Here is a 22,082-nt window from a genome sequence, read left to right on the forward strand (position 1 = left end):
CAAACACACATGCAGAAAGAGCAGAAACAGATTTCACATGCCCTCTTCCTCTTCGACATCGGATGGATTGTTTTTGCTAAATCTGGAGGTTTTGTGGGGTGAAGGAAAAGCTTTGATGTCACCATATATCTTCCTGATCTCTCTGGCTCCGCTCTGGCCTTCGCTCCCTTCAGGTTTCACTTAAAGCACCACCAAACGTCTTATTTGGGGCCAGGCTTATGGAAATTGGGCTTAATGTACTGCTTGGACCTTTTTTCGGAGCACCTTAACAGCCCCTTGGAGATGGAGAACATAATTCATCAACAAAAGGTGTCTGGGCATAAACCAGGGCGGAAAAACATGAGCTGAAACAAGGAGCTGATGTGACGTCTGGCTCTCATACAAATGAGGATGCATATGGAATCATACATTTTGATATCGAGCTTTTTTTTCTTTTTTTTATTTAGATCTTTGAAATCTTCATAGGGAGCTGAAAGTTCAAGCATGTATGCCTCCTTTTTTTAAATAAACTTGATGAGGATTTCAGATAATAACAAAACTATTTTTTTTTTAATGTGTGAGGATTGTGTTTCATGGATTGGCACACTGATTCAAATATAAATGAGAAAAAGATTAGACTTGACATAAAAATATGCCACATAAAAAAATAAAATGAATTAATTAATTTAAAAGAAAAAAAAAAAAAACAGAAAAAAACTGAGACCAATTGAAAAAAAACAAGAATTTACATTTTGCACTGTGGTATGTCAAAGATTTTTTTTTAGCAGTTTTAAAATGCAAAAAGAAGAAATGAGAGTAAAACAAAATTAGAAGGCAATTAATTGACGACCAAAGTCCCCAAAAAAGCTGAACTTCCCCTGAAATAGAAATCAAAGTTTGAAAAATGGACTCAGAAATGGGAGCTTGATGTAAGTGTCTCAAGGAGTCTAATGGAAACGTTGCTGAAACGAGTGCTAAAGATGGCTTCATCAGGGGGCATCCACTGTCTGGAACTGATGTCCATTTTTGTAAACTTCCCTCTCCATCCATCCACAAATGTTCTCACTCTGGTTTAGATCAGGGGAACAAGCAGGATGGTCCCAAAGAGCGAGGTTATTCCTCTGGAAGAAGTCCTTTGTCTGGTGTTGACCTGTTGATAAACCCAGTCACTACTACTCAGACCAAGGCTCTCAGTCATGAAGGAGGCCCCCTGCAACATCTCCACACAACCAGCCGCTGTTTGACACCCCTGACCAACCTGAAGCTCCATTGTTCAATTGACAGAAAAAGCCCTATGATCATGATGGCGCCCCCTCCACTGTGCCGCTCAGAAAACATCTCCAGGGGGATCTCCTCGTCATGTCAGTAACGTTGGAAGTCATCAGGAAAGTAAAACTTCCTTCACCTTTCAATGTCCCATGTTTGGTGCTCTCTGAAAAAAAAAGTCAACCAGGAAATTTTGTGGCGTTGAAGGAGACAAAGTCTTTGGAGACGTGGTCGTGGGGCCCTTCTCCCTCAGATGTCGTCTGATGGTTCTTGGGCTGCAGACAGCACCAGTTATGGCCTTAATTTCAGTCAAGGATTGTCCCCTGTCTTGACGGACAGCTAATCAGATCCTCCGGCTCAGGGTCAGTGAAATTGTTTGGGTCTATCACTTGACTTTTTTGTTCCATAACCCTCAGCATCTTTGAAGAAATTCAAAATGACTGTCTTACTGCGCCCAACCTCAACAGCAATGGCGTGTTGTGAGAGGCCTTGGTTATGCAGCCACAACAGACTACATTCAAAGAGAGAAAGCTTTTTAGCCTTTGCCATCAGGAGGTTATGACGATAGACTGTGAAAAAAATTGGATGTCATCTTGCTCGGCTCGAAGTGAGTTCGCCACAAAAACTGCTCCCCCTAGTGGCTGGCTGCAGTATAGGTTAAAAAAAATCTTTCTCTCCAGTCATTCCAGATGGGCTGTGGTCAAACTTGAAAAAAATTAATACACCTCATAGAAATGTTTCTTACGTCCGTTGTGGTAATTTGAAGATAACATTTGGCTGCCTTATATTCAAGTCCTTTTTTTCTGAAAGTTTTGTTTTTATTAGTTATAAGAGGTTAAAAACGAGGTTTAACTTCACATTCAATGATGATTGACAGCTGCCATTCTTGTGTGTTTTTCTTCTGGGATTATAAAATACGTCAGGAGGTAGAGTCAAGAAGTGATTAGACTCTTGAAAGAAAAAGATAATAATATTTTTGTCACCCAGCTCCACTCCGATTCTCCGAGAATCCCTCACAGTCTCTACTGCGCAGACTCTGGCTGCACAACTGCTTCAATGGCTGCGCTTTCGACGGGGTATTTTGGCTTCAAAACCGTACGATGGTAAATGGCAGAGCCACGCTGTCCACTCTATATACAGTCTATGGTAATGACAGAGTAATTACCTGACAGAAAATGATGATGATGAAAATGTTTTTTAAAGGCTGTGGGTTTAAACTTTCCAACAGCTGATGAACATACTATTTCAATTTCATTGCCGCTTTCAATAGATTGTCTACTCAGTTTTTCGGGTCTCACACCTATTTCTTCCTTTTGCATTTTGAAACTCTACCTAGAACCTTCTTTAGATGCAAGTCTTCAGACTTTGATGAGCTGTGTATTCCTTGCAGAATAATGACTGAACTTGGTGTGTTTGCAGTTATCAAGCCGACATGTTCCACAAGCAGACAGTCGGGAGAAGGAAGTGGATTAAAATGAAAAACTGGGCCAACAAGGTGAACAAACACAGGTGCAGTCACGTTTTTTTCTGCAAGAGCACGATCTTAAAGTAAAACATCTGAAAGCACAGAGAGATCAGGGACTGATGTGAGGAGAGCGCGGTGTGAGCTGATGTTTCAGCTCGCGTCTGCAGAAAAATGTGGATCCTTTAAGCGTGGCTGCACGGGTTTAGGTTTGTTTTGTTAGACTACATAAAGTTTTGGCCATCAGATACAAAATTTGACAAAACTGACATTGACTTTCCCATAAATGTGAGGTGATAGAGCATGGCTTTTTTTTTTTTTTTTACTACTGCTTACGTGGAACAGGGACCCCCAAAATTAAAAACATCCCTGAAGTTTAAGCTTTAAGTTTAAGGGATTGTTTTGCTGTGAACATGGGAGTTGTCTTTTTATGATAATATTTGTATCTTGTCGTGCATATATGGTTCACAATTGCAATATAAACATCCATTTTATTCCGGACTGTGTCCTTTGTGCACATCAGCTCTCCACCCACACCACAGCTCAGTTATGCAGAGGGCGATCTTTTGTATACACAGGCAAACTGATACACGCAGATGCTTTGCATTAAATCACCTTAACAAAACACGTGCACCCTGCCAACGGTCTCTCATCCTCTCTGCATTTGAATAAAAATGCACCTTGACACTAAAAGAATGAGACCGAGAAGAAAAAAAAGGGGAGAGGAGCACTGAAATGTAAGCTCGTCTGTCCTTGATACGCCTGCCAATTTATTCTGCCTGTCTGTCAGCGCTCCCATCCATCTGTAACATGAAGACAATGATGAAGCCGTCTCTTGTTTGGCAGCTGTGGCCTCTTGTCAGGAGCCGACCAACTCCTTTGCATGCGATGCAAAGTGTCCCAGCCTACCTTGCAGCGGGCCAGTTTTCATATTAAGCAGGTAGAGCTGGTTGGAGACGATCAGTAATGGAAGTGTGAGGCTAGTTGTAGCTGTAGGAAGGGGAGGGGTGACACATGAATTATTCCATCTGTGTTTCTGGACAGTGTTGTCATCTGCATACAACGATGCAATCAGAGCCAAGACGAGGAGGCTGTGAAATCAAGAATGTGTGTCGGAGAAATGCCCTTTGGCACCGACAAAGAGGAGAAAAATAAAATGTGACACATCCTGTGCGGGTTAAAAACAACAGAGAGGTTTGGAAAGCAGACAAAAGAAGAGCAAGTTATTACATCCAATGATGAATACGCCCAGAGGAAGAACAAGTGCACACCTGCTGCAGCAATGTCAGAGACAATCAACCCATCTGCACGTGTTTCAGTCGATTATGCTGAAATTATGAACCACCTTTAACCTGCTCTGCTGCAATAAATCTACTACTGTACATCGGTGACCTCTGAGCAGCTGGGAAGCTCAAGGGCACCTCCATGCTGTTTACAAAGGGAGGAGGAAGATTTACACTTTCCCCTCCTTCCCAATTTTCACCCCAACCTACAATCTAACCCTGCATTCTCAAACCCTCTGATCCTCCAATCGAGCTGTGAAAACAGCCCGAACATCCTGAAGTAACACCTCATTTCATCTGCCAGCTGAGGCTACTCCGGGATATTCGTTGATGTACAACTTAAACCCAACACTTCAAGGAGGGAGCGGTGACGGATTGAGACCGAGCAACTGACAAAACTGAGGAAGACACTTTCTCATGTTTTTGTGGCAGCATCAGCTGGGGGAGGTGTCTGTAAAGACAGTGCAAGAAGATACAGGAGGGGATAACTGGATTCAGCCCCATAAACTCCACTAGAGCTGAAATACTCCCCAGTGTGGGTCAGATGACACAGAAACTCACACATGAACAGAGAAATGGAAGAGCAGGTATTTTTGATGCTAATGTACAAACTGCAAAACTCATAAATCTTATCCTGTGACATCCTAATCTTCATGACTGAAGTGGAAACCCTCAAAAGAAGACTTTGATGTGCTGTGGATCTTGTGCTCCAGGAGTCGTCTCAGTCGGAGAGCAAAGCTTTGTGGGAATGGAGTATAATCTATTTTAGGGAATGAGAATGTGTTTGCTTGGAAGTAGAACAGTGTCAGAGTGACCTTGGACTGAGGGTTAAAGAAAGGCCAGTACTGAAAGAGGTTAAACATCCACTTTAAGTCTTTCAAGAAGAAGAAGAGGAAGAAGAAGTGAACGTTACAAATTAAGAGTCGTATGACAGGGTTACAGTCATTTTAGTCACTCTAGAAATATATTGGTCGGGATCTAAAGGGGCTGTGAGGAGTTCGAAAGTTATCTTGAAAAAGTCTTCCTTCTAGATATATGCCTGATCATAATCCACACTTTAAAATGAGATTATTAGCGCCAATATTACTGGTTACAGGTTATTTTAAATTGCTACTTCTTAGCTACTAGGACAGGTCATTCAGGACCGAATTGATTTATGGCACGTTTAGGTCTCTATGACAACACCACGCCAGCTGACGAAGTTCAGTAGTGAGAAGAGACAAAACACAGAGATCTGTGTTTTCTCTGCTGAAAACAATTTCTATGACTAATTTTGTCGTGATAGTGGACACAGGAGCACTAACTGTCGGACAGAAAATTGACAGAAAAGCAGAAGAAAGCATTATGGGAGAGTGATACAAAGGCTAAGCTGTTTGTGATAATGTTCATTCCAACCCACAGTCAGCAGTTATCCTGCAGTGGTCTGTTCAAACTTGAGAGTCTATCAATAAAATGAAGACTGAAGTTACGTTAGCTCTGTTTGGTAGATGACTGGCAGGACATAGCCAACCAGGATTTACTAACATTACACATTATGGACATGTCTTGGAGCACCGGGCTACCAGCTGCACTATAAACGGCTACTAAACTACTAACAAACTAACAGTGATTACTTGTTGTGATGTTAGCCTACAGATACATCAGAGCACCAGGCTGCCAATGTCGCTAACATGTAGCCGGCTGCTACAACATTTGCTTGATGTCACATTTCAAACCATAGTGCTACGAAACTGTACTGAGAATTCCTTAGCTCTGTGCGTTGTATCCAGTAAAAATTTGTCTTGAACAAAGAAAATTTGTTTTGATCTGATCTCCATTTAATTTTAAAACAAACACACGCCTCGCTTAAAGTAATACAAGACAGTGTGTGGAGACTCCAGGCCACAAGGTGGTGAGGGAGTGCAATTAAAACAGATCTTAGCATCTTCAAGCCCTACTAATAAAATTTATCTAACCAAGAAGAAAAACACGACACAGAAAACAAAGAGCAACAATGGAAGACATCCAGCAATTTGTCTTCTTTGTGATTGCCACATGGCTTTTCAGAGACCGCTGCATGCAGCAAGGAGAAATACAGCTGCTGCTGTTGTATAGTGACGATTCTTTCTACCAATCAAGGAGTCACATTACCAACTCCAGCATTAAGATTATTGATTTAATTATTCCATTCATTCACTGCCAGTCTATCACAAGTTGATACAGGATGATGCACAGATAACCTCTTACCATTTAACCTGATAAGCATGCTTTTGGATTGTGTGGGGAAGCCAGGGAGAACAAGGAAGAACATGCTAACTCCACATCAAGCAGCAACCTCTGGTCTAAGAATATGAGACAATATGGAAGTGCTAAAATCTGCTGTTTCTCGAGTGTCGCTTGAGGCTGGCTTCAGAAATACCGGAAGTCACATACACACCAAGCCAAAAAAAGCTGTTTTCAAAGCAGAAATTAAAGTAGCTTGGTTCAAAAACGTCTCCTGTCTGAATCGCTAATTTCACTGTCCGCACACACAGGGTTCAATCTTTTTTCTAACCCGGCAGTTTGGAGGATATCTAGATCGCAAGCTCACCCAATCAGAGGCACAGCTAAGCTCACGTGACTGACAGCTCAGTGGCTGTACTCAAAGCCCCCGCCACTTCCAATGTGGCCGCGGTAGCCGATCTGCTTCAAAAATCCATTCCAGAAACGAGTGGGTGACGTCAGGGAGACAACATCTATTAATTATACAGTCTATGCGCCACACAATAAGGTCCACCTTGCTCAAACCTGGATTCAAACTGGTGACCTTCTTGCTGTGAGGCATCAGCACTTACCACTGCCCCTCCCCTTGAACCTTGTTGTGACTTCAAATTTATTTTTCCACAATGGCTACAATTTTGGCATCACCAATTTTCTGTGGGATGCTCCAGGAAAAGTCTTGGACATGTAAATTCATTGAAATGTTAGCTGAGGGAGGAGTGGAGGCTATTTATCACCAGATTCATACGCACCAATTCGTAGTGAAGAAGCTCAACCAATAAAATCTTGTGCTGTGTTCAGACGTCCACATAGTTTCAACTTTATAGTTTAGACAACCTTCAGAAAAGGTCAAAGATCAAAAGGTAAGAGAGAAACACAAAAGACAGAAGAGGCTGATTTATTGACAACAATGTGGATGGATCTGGGCACCAAGAGAGCATTCCTCCCTGAGCAGACGTAACAGACAGAAAAACAGGGAGGGAGAGATAGAGGGTGAGAAGGATGCTAGCAAAGAGTAGAAAGGAAACAGGAGAGTCTGAGGAGACACAAGAATGAAAGGACAAATGGGTTGATGAAAGATAAGATAAAGAGCAATCAAAAGAGTGAAGAAAAAGAAGAAAGGAGGACAGAGGGCTAGGAAGAGAGATGACAGAAAATAGACATAAAGGATTAGAGAAGGAAAAGGGGAAAATGCAAAAAAAGAAGTTGCGTAACAGAAGGGAAGAAGAGAAAGAGGCAGAGGGAAAGATCACAAGACGGACAGAGGTGAGACGAAAAAGACTGACACGGAAAAACAAGGGAGGAGATAAAATGCGAAGAAGAGACAGAGAGGAGGAAAAAAAAGGAGAAAACAGCTTTCCTGAGCCAGCCAGGAGGAGAGGGAGCCAGCTGTGTTTATCTGACCTTTGACCTCAAGGCCACTTCAATCTCTACAAGACCTGAGTCTGACGAGCAGGCTTGCATACACTCTCTCTCACGCACACACACTAACACACACACAAAACCACCACAGCAAGGATGCAGAGAGTGGATTACTGAAGCACTACTCTACCTGATTAAAACAGAGCAAAGGTAAGACCCTCTGAACAGGCCGGAAGAACAAGACGTGTGTGTGTGTGTGTGTGTGTGTGTGTGTGTGTGTGTGTGTGTGTGTGTGTGTGTGTGTGTGTGTGTGTGTGTGTGTGTGTGTGCGTGTGTGTGTGTGTGTGTTTTGAGTGGAAAAATACACACCTGGAGGAGCTAATTATAGCACAGACTGCTGCCTATTCATCAGTCTTTTGTCTACATTTTAACTTCCTTCTGATACTCAGATCATTTCAGACATCTTTAGTTTAGATCGTTGTTAAGAATAAATTTATCAAATATATTGATTTAAATATGTTAAATTGATCATTTAGAATAGAATAGAATAGAATAAAATAGAAAAGAATAGAATAGAATAGAATAGAATAGAACTTTATTGTCATTGTAACAAGTACAACGAAATTGAAGTCACAGCAGCAATCAAGAAAACAAAAGTAAGAAAGTGTACAGAAAGTGCAAAAAGCTCCATAAGGAAATAGATGATGACAGTTTGTCCATCATTGTCCAGTTCAGCCAGCCTCCACCTCCACAGGGTCCAGGACTGAGCTTCTTCAGCAGTCTGTTCAGTGTCTGTCTCCTGGATCCTGTCTGCTCACAGCAGGTGAAGCTCTTCCAGTGTGGTTTTGATGTCTGATGTTAGCTCCGTTAGCCATGTCTGTGAATAGCATGATGCTACTCTGCCTTCTGGTATTCCCCTGGTGCTGGGTTAGCATGGCTAGCTCATCCATCTTATTGGAGATAGATCTTACGTTCCCAATAACGATGGATGGAAGGACAGGTCCATGTTGTCACTTCTTAGCTCACACCTGAGAACCAGCACGTCATCCTCACCTCCTTCTTCTCACCTTGTGGGGAAACACCAGGCCTTGCACCAGTTAGCATTGACATGCTACAGGCTGCTAACAGCTGAGTTCACATGTAAACAATGCAGCCATGGTTACATGTAGGATCTCCAGACAAACACAAGAGAAAAAGTAGTAAAAATATCACTGAAGCCACAAAAAGTTTGGTGTCCTTGACCAACAAATGAGCCATACAAAGTAATGATCCACTCCAAATATGAAGATTACGAAAAAGAGGCAAAAAAATTATAAGAAATGGCCAGAGAAGAGAGAGCTCCTGCAAAAGGCAGCCAAAGGCGCGTAACAACCATTTATATTAGTTTAAAGATTTATTTACACTTATGTGCTAAACATTTTGGTTGGTACCTGTATAGGGAGCTGACAGGTGGGAGTCAGTATTATCTTTGTGTGTTAGCATCCCACTGAATGTTTTTTGGCTGTGGCCTGCAATTCAAGGTTTTTATATATATATATATATATATATATATATATATATATATATATATATATATATATATATATATATATATATATATATATATATATATATATATATATATATATATATATATATATATATATATATATATATATATTTTGTTTTTGTTATACTCTGGATTTTAACTTCAGTCTAAATTATACAATCCCTAAATTTCCCATGATGCAACCAGAAGCATTCCTCAATCAACCTGCCAAGCATTCCTGCTAAATGACTTCCTCTTACCTAACTTCACACCCCAGACTGTCATGACACCAGGATGATTTCTCTGACTAAATCCAGCTCCTCCACAGTTCTGCAGTTTCTAGGATTAAGCAGCATTAATCAGGTTAAGTAAACTACTTACAGCTCATTCCTCTTTTATACAAACAAAAAATAGACCTTCTTTTAAACTTAAAGCTCATGTATTAACAACGGGACTTTGAAACTGAAGCACAATTCCAGTCGTCTCAGTCAGTTATTGAAAATCTGTGACCACAAATTGCATATTTGAGGCACATTTTGTTCAATAGAAGCCAAGGTTTTCAAAATACACCAAACACTTATTTGTCTCATTTATGTTGTTTAAGTTTTTAAATTATCAATAATTTTGTAGAAAATTTGAAAGAGAAAAAAATTACACTGTCATTATGAAAAATAAAAATCTGTAAAGATTTTTGTTGAAACTTGGTGAAGTCAACACTGCAAAAACATAACTACATTGAAGGTTTAAAAGCACAGGATAAGTCTGAGTCTTTGACGACATAATGGATCTGATTTAAAGATTTTAAAGTCTCTGTTTCAGATTTTACATTTACCTTTGTTACAACAAATAGACAACCCTGAAGAGAGGTAGTTTCTCTGTTTTCTGTGCCTGCTCTCTAATCCTGCAGCCCTGGCCTCTGGCCATGAGCCTCACTCACAGGCCAGACACACAAACACACACTAACACACAACGTGTAGGCCAGATCAAAGCCTGACAGCTTCCACAGACCCCCCTGCAACCTGAAAAACCTCTCTGAGTCTTCATGACTCCTCTCTTTTTCACATTTTGCCCCCATTATTATATTATATCCTCTCTCCTCAAATATATATTTTATTTCCCTGCTCAAATCTCTAACTGTCTCTGTGTTATAAGTGTGGATTGAGCTTCTTCTTTTTCAGTGCTCAATAACCCAAGAGAGAGCAGCAGCAGCTGGTTTTATGAAACAAGAGGAGGGGGTGGAGGAGTGTTTTTTGGGGGCTGGGAGGAAGATGTAAGAAGAGATATGAAAAGAGAGAGACATATGGGAGTTGGTGACCAGGAGAGGAGGTGCTCTGTAAGGATGGTCACCACATCAAGTGCAGGACACAGCATTGGATTTGTGGTTCAAGTTTTACGATTACGGTAACAAAAGAAAAATTGAGAAAGACTCCATTAACTTTGAATGAAAAATGCTTCTAATTTATGAATAACTATAAGTAGCTAAGAACAAATATAAGATCCTAGACCCTGACCTCTAAGCCCTCTCCTTGAACAACATAAGTCAAAAATTTACCAATGGATCTTGATGACATTTTTAGGAAGTGTTCAAAATGGGATAAGGAAGAAGTGATTAAATTTTGGAGGTGATCCGGATCACTGTCTGGATGCAGGACTTTTTTAAAGGATTCTTTATCATTGTGAGATAGGGCCGTTTTCACCATATGTGTGTATAACTCCACCATAAATGGTCGGATTGCTTTGCAAAACAATACAAGACAAGGTCCTGATCATTTCTGATGGATGTGAAAGTAAGATCCAGATCCTGGCAATTTTTTGATACTAAGATCCGGAATATGAGATATGAACTGGGTCATCATAATTTTCAACACAGTCAGGTAACAAATAATCGTACAAACCCGCAACTAACACCAAATTGTAGCAGACAGTCTGCTGAAAGGGAGTATAACATCAAAGTAGGACTAAAGTGTTTGTGACAGTAACCACACCAAACCGTCACCTCTCTGCAACTCCTCTTATCATTGTTAGCAACTCTTCACTGCCTCAGGTGTGAACTTTGCTCCCGTTCATGAGTTAAAACTGAGTGGTTCAGTTCACCATCCATTAAAATATTTTACCCGTTCACGCACAAAACTACCAAAGTGCTACATAACTGTTGATAAATACCTTACCTCTTAGCGTTGTATCCAGTAAAAAGTCTTGTAAAAAGAAAAGTAGAGTTAAAAAGAAGATCTGATCTCCATTCATTTCCAAAACAAACACACACCTTGTCAAGAGTGATGTCCTTATAACAGTGGGTGCAAGTGCTCATGGGAAATGGAGTAGTCCCGGAAAAACACTAGCTTTTCCAGATAGTACTCACCGCTCCTTTAAAAGAAACATTTAACTTAAAAAGAAACCCTCAAAGGTGGCTCATTTGATAAATCAAAAGTAATCTTGTGTTTTACAAAATTGAAACACTGTAATTCTTCAAGTTGGCTCACCACAGCGCTTGCTACATAGAAGATAGGCGACTATAAGCTTGTCAGTGTTGTGAAAGACTCAACTTTATTTCATTTCCAAATCAAGACACGAGAATTACGCCACCTTGTTAAAATGGACTCAAGAGCTGTTTGATGTTGCATTCAGTATTATATTCCTGTTTGCTTGGTGTTGATGGCCGCACAGGAAGTTACACATTTTATAGTTTCCCTCCAGTTTAAGCCTCCAATGATACCGTAAAACCGAGGCACAAACACAGAAAGCAGCAGAGGAGGAAGAGAGACTAAAATATGCAGCTAGAAACAGGCAAAGGGTTAAAGCTCGGTGCTGCGCAGCGAGCACTTTGTTGAGATTAAACAGAAGACAAACTACATTGTTGGAGTTGCCAACAACAACTATCAGGACTGAGAGAATAAAGAGCCACGTCTCATCAACAAATTCCAAGAAGAAAAGACACCGCAGCATCGCCCACACAGCGCGGCATGAAAGAAAGAGCCGAAGCCTGTGGGATAACAGCGATAAAGATGAGAACACTGACTAAACATCCAGAGTCTACAGTCGATCTTTCACATCATTTAATCACACCTATACTTAACATATTAATTTGGCATTCAGGGATTAACTGGGTAAATGACAGTGGCGACTGTTGGGTTCTGTGATAGATGGAGTGCTTTTGGTCTAAGCCCAGCCGCTGGAGGAATGAGTCACAGCATTATAGCCCTCAGACTGAGACAAACAGAGATTACCTGGCTTACCTTCTGCCACACAGGTAGACACTCTGTCAAACACACAAAACACACACACACAGAAGACTGGGGCTAAAGCTGTAAGGTACACGGTTAGACAGAAAGGCTAAAAAATGGACTCAAGGTGGTCACAATTCAGAGAGCAAAGAGCTTAATCTTATCAGTTCAAGAGCAGAATCACACTTAGAAGTCAGTTTGACGTGAATTTCACCTTAAAGCCTTCAGAAATTTCACTTCGATAGGCAAAAACAAGAACTTTTACGATGGTCACGGATAATTTTAACCTATGTTTAATGAAAAACATAAAAAAATGTACTTTTATCACAAGCTATTGCCCTAGAAGCACAAATATGCCTGTCATTTCAACTTCACCCTAAAACAGTCTCTAAATCCTGACTGTAGCACGTTTACATCATTCTTTATTAATCTAGAGTAAAGTCTCGTAAAGTCTCAGTGTGCCAGAGTTCCTCCTGTTGTTGGACAGGTGGGGTCACCCTGCCTCGCTGATGAGCTTTTTTTATTAGTCGGCTTTTAAAGGAGAGTTTTTAGAGTCCTGAGGTGATCTCAGTGTTGTTTCAGAGCTTTTACTGATCCAGCGATGATAAACACCTGGAGTGCGAGCGATGGATGGCGCCCCGAAGAACAACCGACATCGAAGCAGCAAATGGTGGAAGATGCTGGACAATGCTCGATAGTGTCGGTTTATAAACCTCGCAAACATCAACCAAAAAGATACAAGTGAGGAATTAGACAAAAAAAATGGCTCCTTTTGATGACACATTCTGTGATGGTTAATCAATCATCACACGGGGTTATTTAGACTGGCTGTGTGCAGCCTAGTTGTGAAGATCGATTTTTTATAAATGTATTTTACATGCAAAAAAAAAGGGCATTGTGTGATTTGTTTTTGTTGTCTTTTTTTTTCCTTATATTTTTAATGATAAGGCTCTGATAATTTAAAACAAGAATTTCATAATAATAATAATAATAATAATAATAATAATAATAATAATAATAATAATAATAATAATATTTGAGTTTTAAAATGAATGAAGCTAAGGTTTGAATCAAGCTAAATAAACATAATTTGACACTTCACTGTCTCTGACATGCTCAGATCGTCCGGTACCGACCTCCTGAGTGTTCCTGAAGTGTAACAAGTGGAGGTGCATTTGGTTACCGTAGTGATGCTGAGAACAGTCTGTGCTTCCTTTGTGCGTTGGTGTTTAGCCTTTGTGTGTCATCTTCTTAATGTCTTTTAAATTGATTTCTAGCCCCTCTCAATGTTTCAGTGTGTTCAAGTTTTTCATTAATCACTTTTTTTTAAGTGTTCACTAAAATAAAACATGTAACAAAAATCATATTGAATTGATTTTCTGATATTATCTGATACTTTTGTTGTTGTTTTTTTACTTTTTCTACTTTGCTTACAGTGACACACACTTTTATTCTTCCATGGTAACTCAACCCTCTGATGAGCAGGAATACCATTAAAAAAAAAAAAAGCTTTAAAGGATGAATGAAAACTTTGTCCAGATAATTTAAAGAGCACATTATCAATAAAAAATGTAGTTAAATTTGAAATGATTATTTTGAAATTGAATAAATAGAAATTAATAAAAATTTATAAAAATGAATTTCAGTTTGTAGTAATTAAAAAAAAAATACACTATCTGTCTTTTAAAATTAAATGATCACATTCAAGTGGGATAAACCCAGGCTTTCAAATGGAAGATAGGTCTGCTGATTGGCAAAGTTTTAATGTGATTCTCAGAGTCATACTGAGATGTTTTCACATTTTGCCATCTTCAGACACTTTGTCTATATATTTTTTAGCATTGTCTGGCAGTCGTTTTTATCTTTTCCCCTTTGTCAACCACTTCCTTGAAAAAACGTTTTATACCTCTGACTCAGTTGTTTCCTTGTCCTACTTTTGATCACCTTTGTCGACTGGTCTCTTTATTTCTCTCCCCCCTGGCTTCATACTGACTTATGAGTGACAGCTAACCATTCACTTCACAGAGGAGAGAGGCCGTCTGTTTCAACAAACTCTGGCATTTAATGAATACACCTTGAATAAAACGCACTCATAATGTATTCAAGGTGAAAAAAGTTGTCTTTTATTTACCGTCTATTGCATGAATTGTGAACACCTGTGTAAGAGTTTTTTTTTCCTTTAAGTGTTTTATTGGTTTTCAATTTTTATTACATTTTTACGGTGGCTGGTGTGAGACCATTTACAAAAGCAACAACACAAATGCATTCTCCACAACACAACAGAAGAGGAAAGAGGAGTCAACTTAAGTGGTTTCTTCACAGAAAGTAATCCTGATGGACACAGAAAAGTTGTATTGTTTCCTTTTTCAATTTAAAGTCCATTTTTGTCTTCATGATGTCCTTTTCATTGGACACGTAATTAATCATAATTTACAAGTTGACTGCTTACTTGAAACAAAATGTCCAATAAAAATTGAATAACATCACTAAGATTATCATTATTATTATTATTATTATTATTATTATTATTATTATTATTATTATTATTATTATTATTATTGTTGTTATTATTATTGTTATTATTATATTTTATTTTGTTTATTTATTTATTTATTTATTTTTTAATCAGTTAAATAGAAAGATTGGCTGGATATTCTAGCAGCAGTCCACAAGTGTAGCTTTCTGGGAGTCAGAAAAAATTTACTTGCAGTTACAAAGTCTGACCACCAAAATAAGCTCAATGGAGTGGAGCATCAGAGCGCAATAGCCATCCACCGTAGAGACCACTATGCACCACAGGAATGAGGTTATTGAGGTATTTGCAATTATAAATTTTAGTTATGTGTCAATTTTATTTTTGATTCAACTCATCTTGTACCGACAGCTCTGAGAACCATGGGAGAAAAAAAAATCTCTCAAGCAATCTTTTCTTAGGCACAGAAAAAAATGTCTGACACGTACCTAACATTTGACCCTGACTCTAACCCTCTAAGCTTTCTCACTTTTTCCCTCTCAGAGAAGATTCAGGGTCCTCAGACTGGGCTAAATCTCTTTAAATATTAATTGCAGTCCATGTCCATTGAATTTCTGAATGACTGGTAATGGAAGATGTGCCAATGAGTCTTATGATTTGTTAATGAGCTGATGTTTGAGTTCTGTTAAAGTGTTACTTCAGATCGCTGCTAGTTTCTATTTTAGATTTCAAAACAACTTTCCCTTTGAGGACCCTGAATTTAGTTTTACTGTATCTGATTAACTGTCAAAGGTTTGTCCTGTTTGCTTCATGTAATTAATGCACAGAACAGTGAGCTGACAGTTTTCTGCTCTTATGGCAAACAGTTGAATCAAGCATCCAAACATCACATCCATCAGGTTTGACACTGTATACTGTAAGCCAACAGTAAGCCAATGGGAAGACTCCTGTTTGAATGACAGCGCTCAAATTACAACACACAAATACCCTCGCATATTTAGACAGACACAAAGAAACACACACCCATACACACAAACACACACCTCTCACCCTCAACCCAATTCCTCAGCCGTCTACTGTGAGCATTGTCTGCTGCTCCCGAAAACGAATTAGTCACACATGTTTGCATTTGTACACAAACCCGCCCAGAAACAAACACAACAGGCGCTCAGGGTCACACACACGCATGTGCAAACACACGCGCATGCATGGAAGAACACAACTGCACAGTGCGCATGTGTAGCTACAACACAACTCGCACTGGAACACGTGAGAGTTTGTAACACACGTAGAGATGAACACGGATGTGCAGACACACAAAAAGACACACACACACTTCACTGGTGGTCCTCATCGCAGAGGAGCTAAAGCCTCGTCTCTTTTGTCTCCCGTGGGAGGCCCAGACAAAAGTAACAACCTGACAGGTAAACAAGCCGTCATGTTTGGGCAGACCTACCTGAGAAAGGCTCTCACCTGACACACCCTCCTCCCACCATCAGTGGCTCCAGTCTGCGGCTTTTCTTCTTCTCGTTAGCGTTTCTAAACCTCATGTTTTCAGAACATTAATGCTTCTCTGTGGACCTGAACACAAACTTTACGCTTTAATTTATAAACCTGGGGTCAACCCGAGGCCTAACAATGTGGCGGCCATGTTGGATGCCCACCGCACGATAATTGTCAACCTGTAATGATTCTGTGGGTGTGACTGTAAAAAATTCCAGAGATGTGAGAACATATCTGTTATTTTAAACCAAATCTGGTCATCCTCTTACTCACTTCAGGTACCGACTTAGGATAATTGGCAGCTTTAACCAAATGAGCATTGGTGGAAAGTTACAATCTCTTGCATTGTTCAGCTTCACTGCAGCTTCAGGAGTGATTTATTGTTGTTTTCTCCTGAATTTAATGGCAGTTAAAGGTTTTTTTACAGAGCTACGTTTGTCAGTAAAACATTGGACGAAAACAGCAACGGTTTGGTTCAGCATTCAAAGCATGTGCTGCAATTCAAAAGGCTTCCTGGCTTCTTTATTTCTTATGTTTCCTGTGTAGTGATGCCAAACTTTTACAGCTCATGGGTCTCTCTTCATAAACCTATTTTCGTCCTTTATTTCTTTACTTTTATGCTTTCATTAAATACGAAATCATTTCACTCATAGAGCAGGACCAAATATCAGACAACATGTAACCAGTTCATCCATAAATAAATAAGTTGTGTTCAGCAGTAAAACTCATGTACAGGCTAATCAGAATATCCTAAATCCTTATTCTAAATTTCTTGAACTAATAAAGTATCCAGTTTTAGATGATACATAAAAAGCAGGTCTGAAGAATGATGTAAAGAATTTGTCAACGAGGCCAAAGTTCATTTGTACTTCCAACTCTAGGAGACAGTAAAGAGCATAAATGAGACGTCAGATCACATAATTAGGCCCAATAACCATCAAATAGCATCAAAGAGGGAAGGGCTTTAAGAACAAAAAACATCTTCAAGGCTTCTTCAACGCCACAAAGTCACCTGTTAGGACTTTTTCACAGGGCACTAGAGATGGGCAATACTGGGAATTTTGGTGTTGATGCAATATCAAAGCACTGAGACCAATACTTTTTTAATATTTAAGGTTGATGCATCATCAAACTGCTGACCTTAAGGTGTTTTTGTGATTTTTGGGGTAAAGTTTAAAGGTGGCTATAAATTACTTTAGTGTCATAATAAACATTTATGTCCCGACACAATACAACAGTAAAAAATAAATAAATAAATAAATGAAAATTCCCAAAACATTATGTGGAATTCTTTTCTTGATAAAATAAAGTGCAAAAAATTATCACTTTAAGGTAAAACTAAAACAAAATCGTTTTTGAGGTACAGAGTTGAAGACTACAATACAAAAAATAAATAAAAGTCCACCCATTATTGCTCTCATTTTTTGAAAATAATAAAGTGTAAAGAATAATCACACCAAATGAATGGTAAAAAAATGAAGATTAAAACAGACTTCTTTTTTTGGAGTCTGCTTGCCTGTTTCCTTGGTGCTGCTGAGCCACGTGATGGTGTCATCAAAAACCAGAATGGGGGAGGGGGGAGCGCTGTGACACACAACGGCACTTATACAGACAGACACAGTCAGGTCGCCACTTTTATAAAACCACAGCAGTCAGGAGAAAAAAATAAACTAGAGTCTTCGATCTTTTTACACTGGTATAAATTCAATTTCAAAACCATCGTTGGTATTGAAATAATCGCTATGTGGATCAATCCTCCCACCTCTAGAGGGCACCAAATGTAGGACATTGAAAGGTGGAAGAAAGTTTTGTTCTCTGAGGAGGAGAAAAAATCATCATGATTTGGGGGCTTTAACCCTCAATGGAACAAAAGAGCCTCAGGTTGGTCAGGGGCGCCAAAAGGCAGCTGACCACGTGGAGATATTGTCGGGGGCCTCCTTCATGACTAAGGACCCTGGTCTGTGTGGTAATTACTGGGTTTTTCAATAGAGCAACACTGCAGTTCACAATGCCTGCCTAACAAAGGACTTCTTCCAGAGGAATCATCTCACTCTTTGGGACCATCCTGCGTGTTCCCCTGATCTAAATCACAGTAAGAACATTTGGGGATGGATGGAGATGGAAGTTTATCAAAATAGACATCAGATCCAGACAGTGGATGATCCTCCACGAAGTCATCTTCACCACTTTGAGCACTAGGAAACTTTTTTTTCAAACTTTTATTTTAGGTGGTTGCTGTTTTAAAGCCTGATGCTTGGTTTAAAGGTAAACTCAAGAGGAAATTCGTCAACAAAAGCTGCACTGAACTTAAGAGGAAGCAAAGGAATTTCAGACAGTAAAAGAGGGGAAAGATGTGATCTAGCAGAAAGTATTTCTGTATGACCTCATTCAGCGTGACCAATGCACATGACATAGGAGTCATTAAATTTAAGGTATGACTCAATGGTCCCTTAAAATCCAGTATTTTTCTGATATTTGAGGTTTTAATGCATCACAAGGCACCTCATTTCCACTGCTCTGCTGAATATGTGGAGATTATTCGGCTGGCAGCCTCAGTCCAAAAACAGCAGCTCTCTAAAGTTCAACACTGATCAAATACTGGTTTTACTTTTTAAAGAAAAATGTTTGTAATGGCATACGCACACCCACACACACAGAATCAATAAAGTCTAAAAACAAAGTCACATATGCCTGTTTTACTGAGTGTATACCATATGTTCACTATCTCTTGACATCAAGAGTAGATGGAAGATGTCTGATGATCTCAACCACGGGCGCACAGACTGAGGAAGGAAGAGTTTAACTAAGAGACAGACCAACGTGAGAAGGTGGGCAGATTGGGGAAGAAAGTAAAGAGTAAACACAAGTTACTTTAATTGGTTTACTCACCTTCACTAATGTTGTTTACCCATGTTTATGTGTAATTATTGTGCTTAAATGTCTTTTTCTTTATTTGACTGGAAGAACGATTATATTTAAAGCTAGACAAATGGAATAAGTCAAACCTTCTCGGACAAAAGATTCCTTCATGAGTAACAAAACACCTCAATGATTCTTCAATTTCAGAAAGTTTCACTGAATCACTGAATCTTGACACAGACACACAAGTTTTCATTCATCATCTAAACATAGTCTGAAATAACAGAAAATGTGATGTTGCGAGTAGCCCACAAGGTCTCTGAATGGTCAAACAACCCTGGAACCAAGCTGGGCAAGCGTACAAAAAATTGACTTGTTGTGAAAGTAATATTGATGGACAAAAGTTTTGGGATGGGTGTGCAAACATAATTGACATAACATGGGATTGTGCTTTTTTAACCTGTATTTATTTAAGGTGAAAACAAAAGGAGTCAGTGTGCAAAGGCTTTTACAGCGGTGTTTCTTTGTGAGCTGCTCAAACAAACAAGCCCATCAGCAACAGAATGGAGAATTTCTACATTGTCATTTTTAATACATGAACTAATTACAAGGTGGTAGGTGTCCTTATAGGTCAATAAGAGAATAGATGATGACAGCTTGTCCATCATTGTCCAGTCAGCCAGCCTCCACCTCCACAGGGTCCAAGACTGAGCTTCTTCAGCAGTCTGTTCAGTCTCTGTCTCCTGGATCCTGTCTGCTTACAGCAGGTGAAGCTCTTCCAATGTGGTGTTGGTGTCTGATGTTAGCTCTGTGAATAGCATGATGCTACTCTGCCTCTGGTATTCCCTCTGTTGCTGGGTTAGCACAGCTAGCTCATCCATCTTATTGGAGATAGATCTTACGTTTCCAATAACAATGGATGGAAGGACAGGTTGATGTCGTCACTTCTTAGCTCACACCTGACAACCAGCACGTCGTCCTCACCACCTCCTCTTCACCTTGTGGGAAGACATCAGGCCTTGCACCAGTTAGCAATGACATGCTACAGGCTGCTAACAGCTGAGTTCACATGTAAACAATGCAGCCATGGTTAAATGTAGGATCTCCAGACAAACACAGGAGAAAAAGTAGTAAAAATATCACTGAGGCCACAAAATGTTTGGTGTCCATGACCAACAAATAAGCCATACAAAGTAATGATCCACTCCAATACAAAGATTATGAAAAAGAGATAAAAAAAATAATGATAATACAAGAAACGGGCAAAGAAGAGAGAGCTGCTGCTAAAAGGCAGCCATAGCCAACAGGGCGGCGCCTAACCATGTTAAGCACATGTAACCTACACAGTACTTATGAACAAGCCTTTAGTTGGTATTGTAGCATCTGTGAAACTGATTTAATCTACATGTTGATGTTAACTGTTCATTTGATCACTCAGTACCTTTTTCCTGCTGAACCGCCCATCACGAGTGTTACATTCACTGAACTTTGTAATTCTCCAACATAAAACAGCTCATTTTAACAGCAACACATTCCCATTATCCAGTCTGTTACAGTATCAATGAGAAAATTTTGAAGAAAAGCAGGAGACTCCCGCAGAAATCATGAGTAGGTATCAGGGCTGGGACGATATGCTATTCTCGCAATTTGATTCTATTACGATTTTTGGGGTGCTGATTTGATTTAAATTGCAATTCTTCGATATTTAAGATTTTTACAATTTTTAGTTTGCTTTTTTGACACTAAGCCCTTGTGAAAAAGTTAAATGATGATGATGATAACATATCAGGAGACATATTTTCCCATAAAATGCACATCACTATTCTCTCTGCTGGAGAAAAGTGGTAACTCTTTTCCAATCCAGTTTATAAAAAAAATACTGATATGAAGAATTTGAATTTGAAAAAAAAAAAGTTTTGGGGACAAAGAATCCCAATTTTGATATTGTCAAACAAAAAATCCCAATTGATTGATTTTTAAAAAACTTTTTCCCAACCCTAGTAGGTATGCTCCAGAAGTATCAGGAACTACACACACACACACACACACACACACACACACACACACACACACACACACACACACACACACACACACACACACACACACACACACGCACGCACACACACATTTAACAAAGCAAATTAGTACACAGCAAACATGAGCATGTTTACAACCTTTTCTGTACATTAGAAATGAAAACTTTAAATCCAAAAAGGAGTTCAGAAATAGAGACCCAGCTTCAGTTTTTTTAAGACTATAAAATAGACTTCAAAAGTTGGCACTTGTATTAAACTGTAAACCAATAAACAGATTTAAGATGGTCACGTGTTAATCTTTTTGTACCTTTTTAAAACTTTTAAACTTAATTTGTTGTGAAGTATCAAGCTCAGACTGACAAAGTGAGAAAACATTCTGTTCCCCAGTTTGAGGACGGGGATTGTTCTTTACGATGATCACCACAGAGGTCACTTTTTATTGAGGCTACATCATCAGATAAGAGAGGAGAAGGAGGAGAAGGAGGAGGAGAGACTGGAGAGCTAAACGCCGAGTAACACGAAAAGTCATGTGAAGACGTTTGCGTGCGCTGCTGTGGGAAAACTCTCCTTCCTGACTGAGGATAACCAGAGTCCCAGGAGTTCATCGTCCTACTCCTCCTCCTCCTCCCTGACTCCTCTTTAACAGGGGCTGCTGGGTCAGGCTACTGTGTGCCTGTGTGTGTGTGAACAGTGTGTATACCTGTGCTAATCCATACCTGTGTCTGTGTGTCTGGCTTAGTGAACGAGTGAGCGGCATGGGAAAGAATGAGAAAGAAAGGAAGGAAGAAGGAAGAAACTAGCTGCTCCAGGAAGTTTTTTCTTTTGTTTTTTCCTAAATGATCTAAATATTTTGGCTTAATGTGGCCAAT

The 22,082-nt window shown here is 39.5% G+C and overlaps 1 long non-coding RNA gene across 1 annotated transcript in view; it reads right to left on the reverse strand.

The window, feature by feature from the left end:
* LOC141791263 (uncharacterized) overlaps positions 1-22,082 on the reverse strand; it is an 82,078-nt gene that overhangs the window by 25,628 nt on the left and 34,368 nt on the right. The window lies entirely within an intron of this gene.

This window comes from Halichoeres trimaculatus, unplaced genomic scaffold (assembly GCF_033239565.1).
Source record: "Halichoeres trimaculatus isolate MK-OKI-2021-1 unplaced genomic scaffold, fHalTri1.1 fHalTri1_scaffold_6, whole genome shotgun sequence".
In the NCBI taxonomy this organism is placed as follows: Eukaryota; Metazoa; Chordata; class Actinopteri; order Labriformes; family Labridae; genus Halichoeres; species Halichoeres trimaculatus.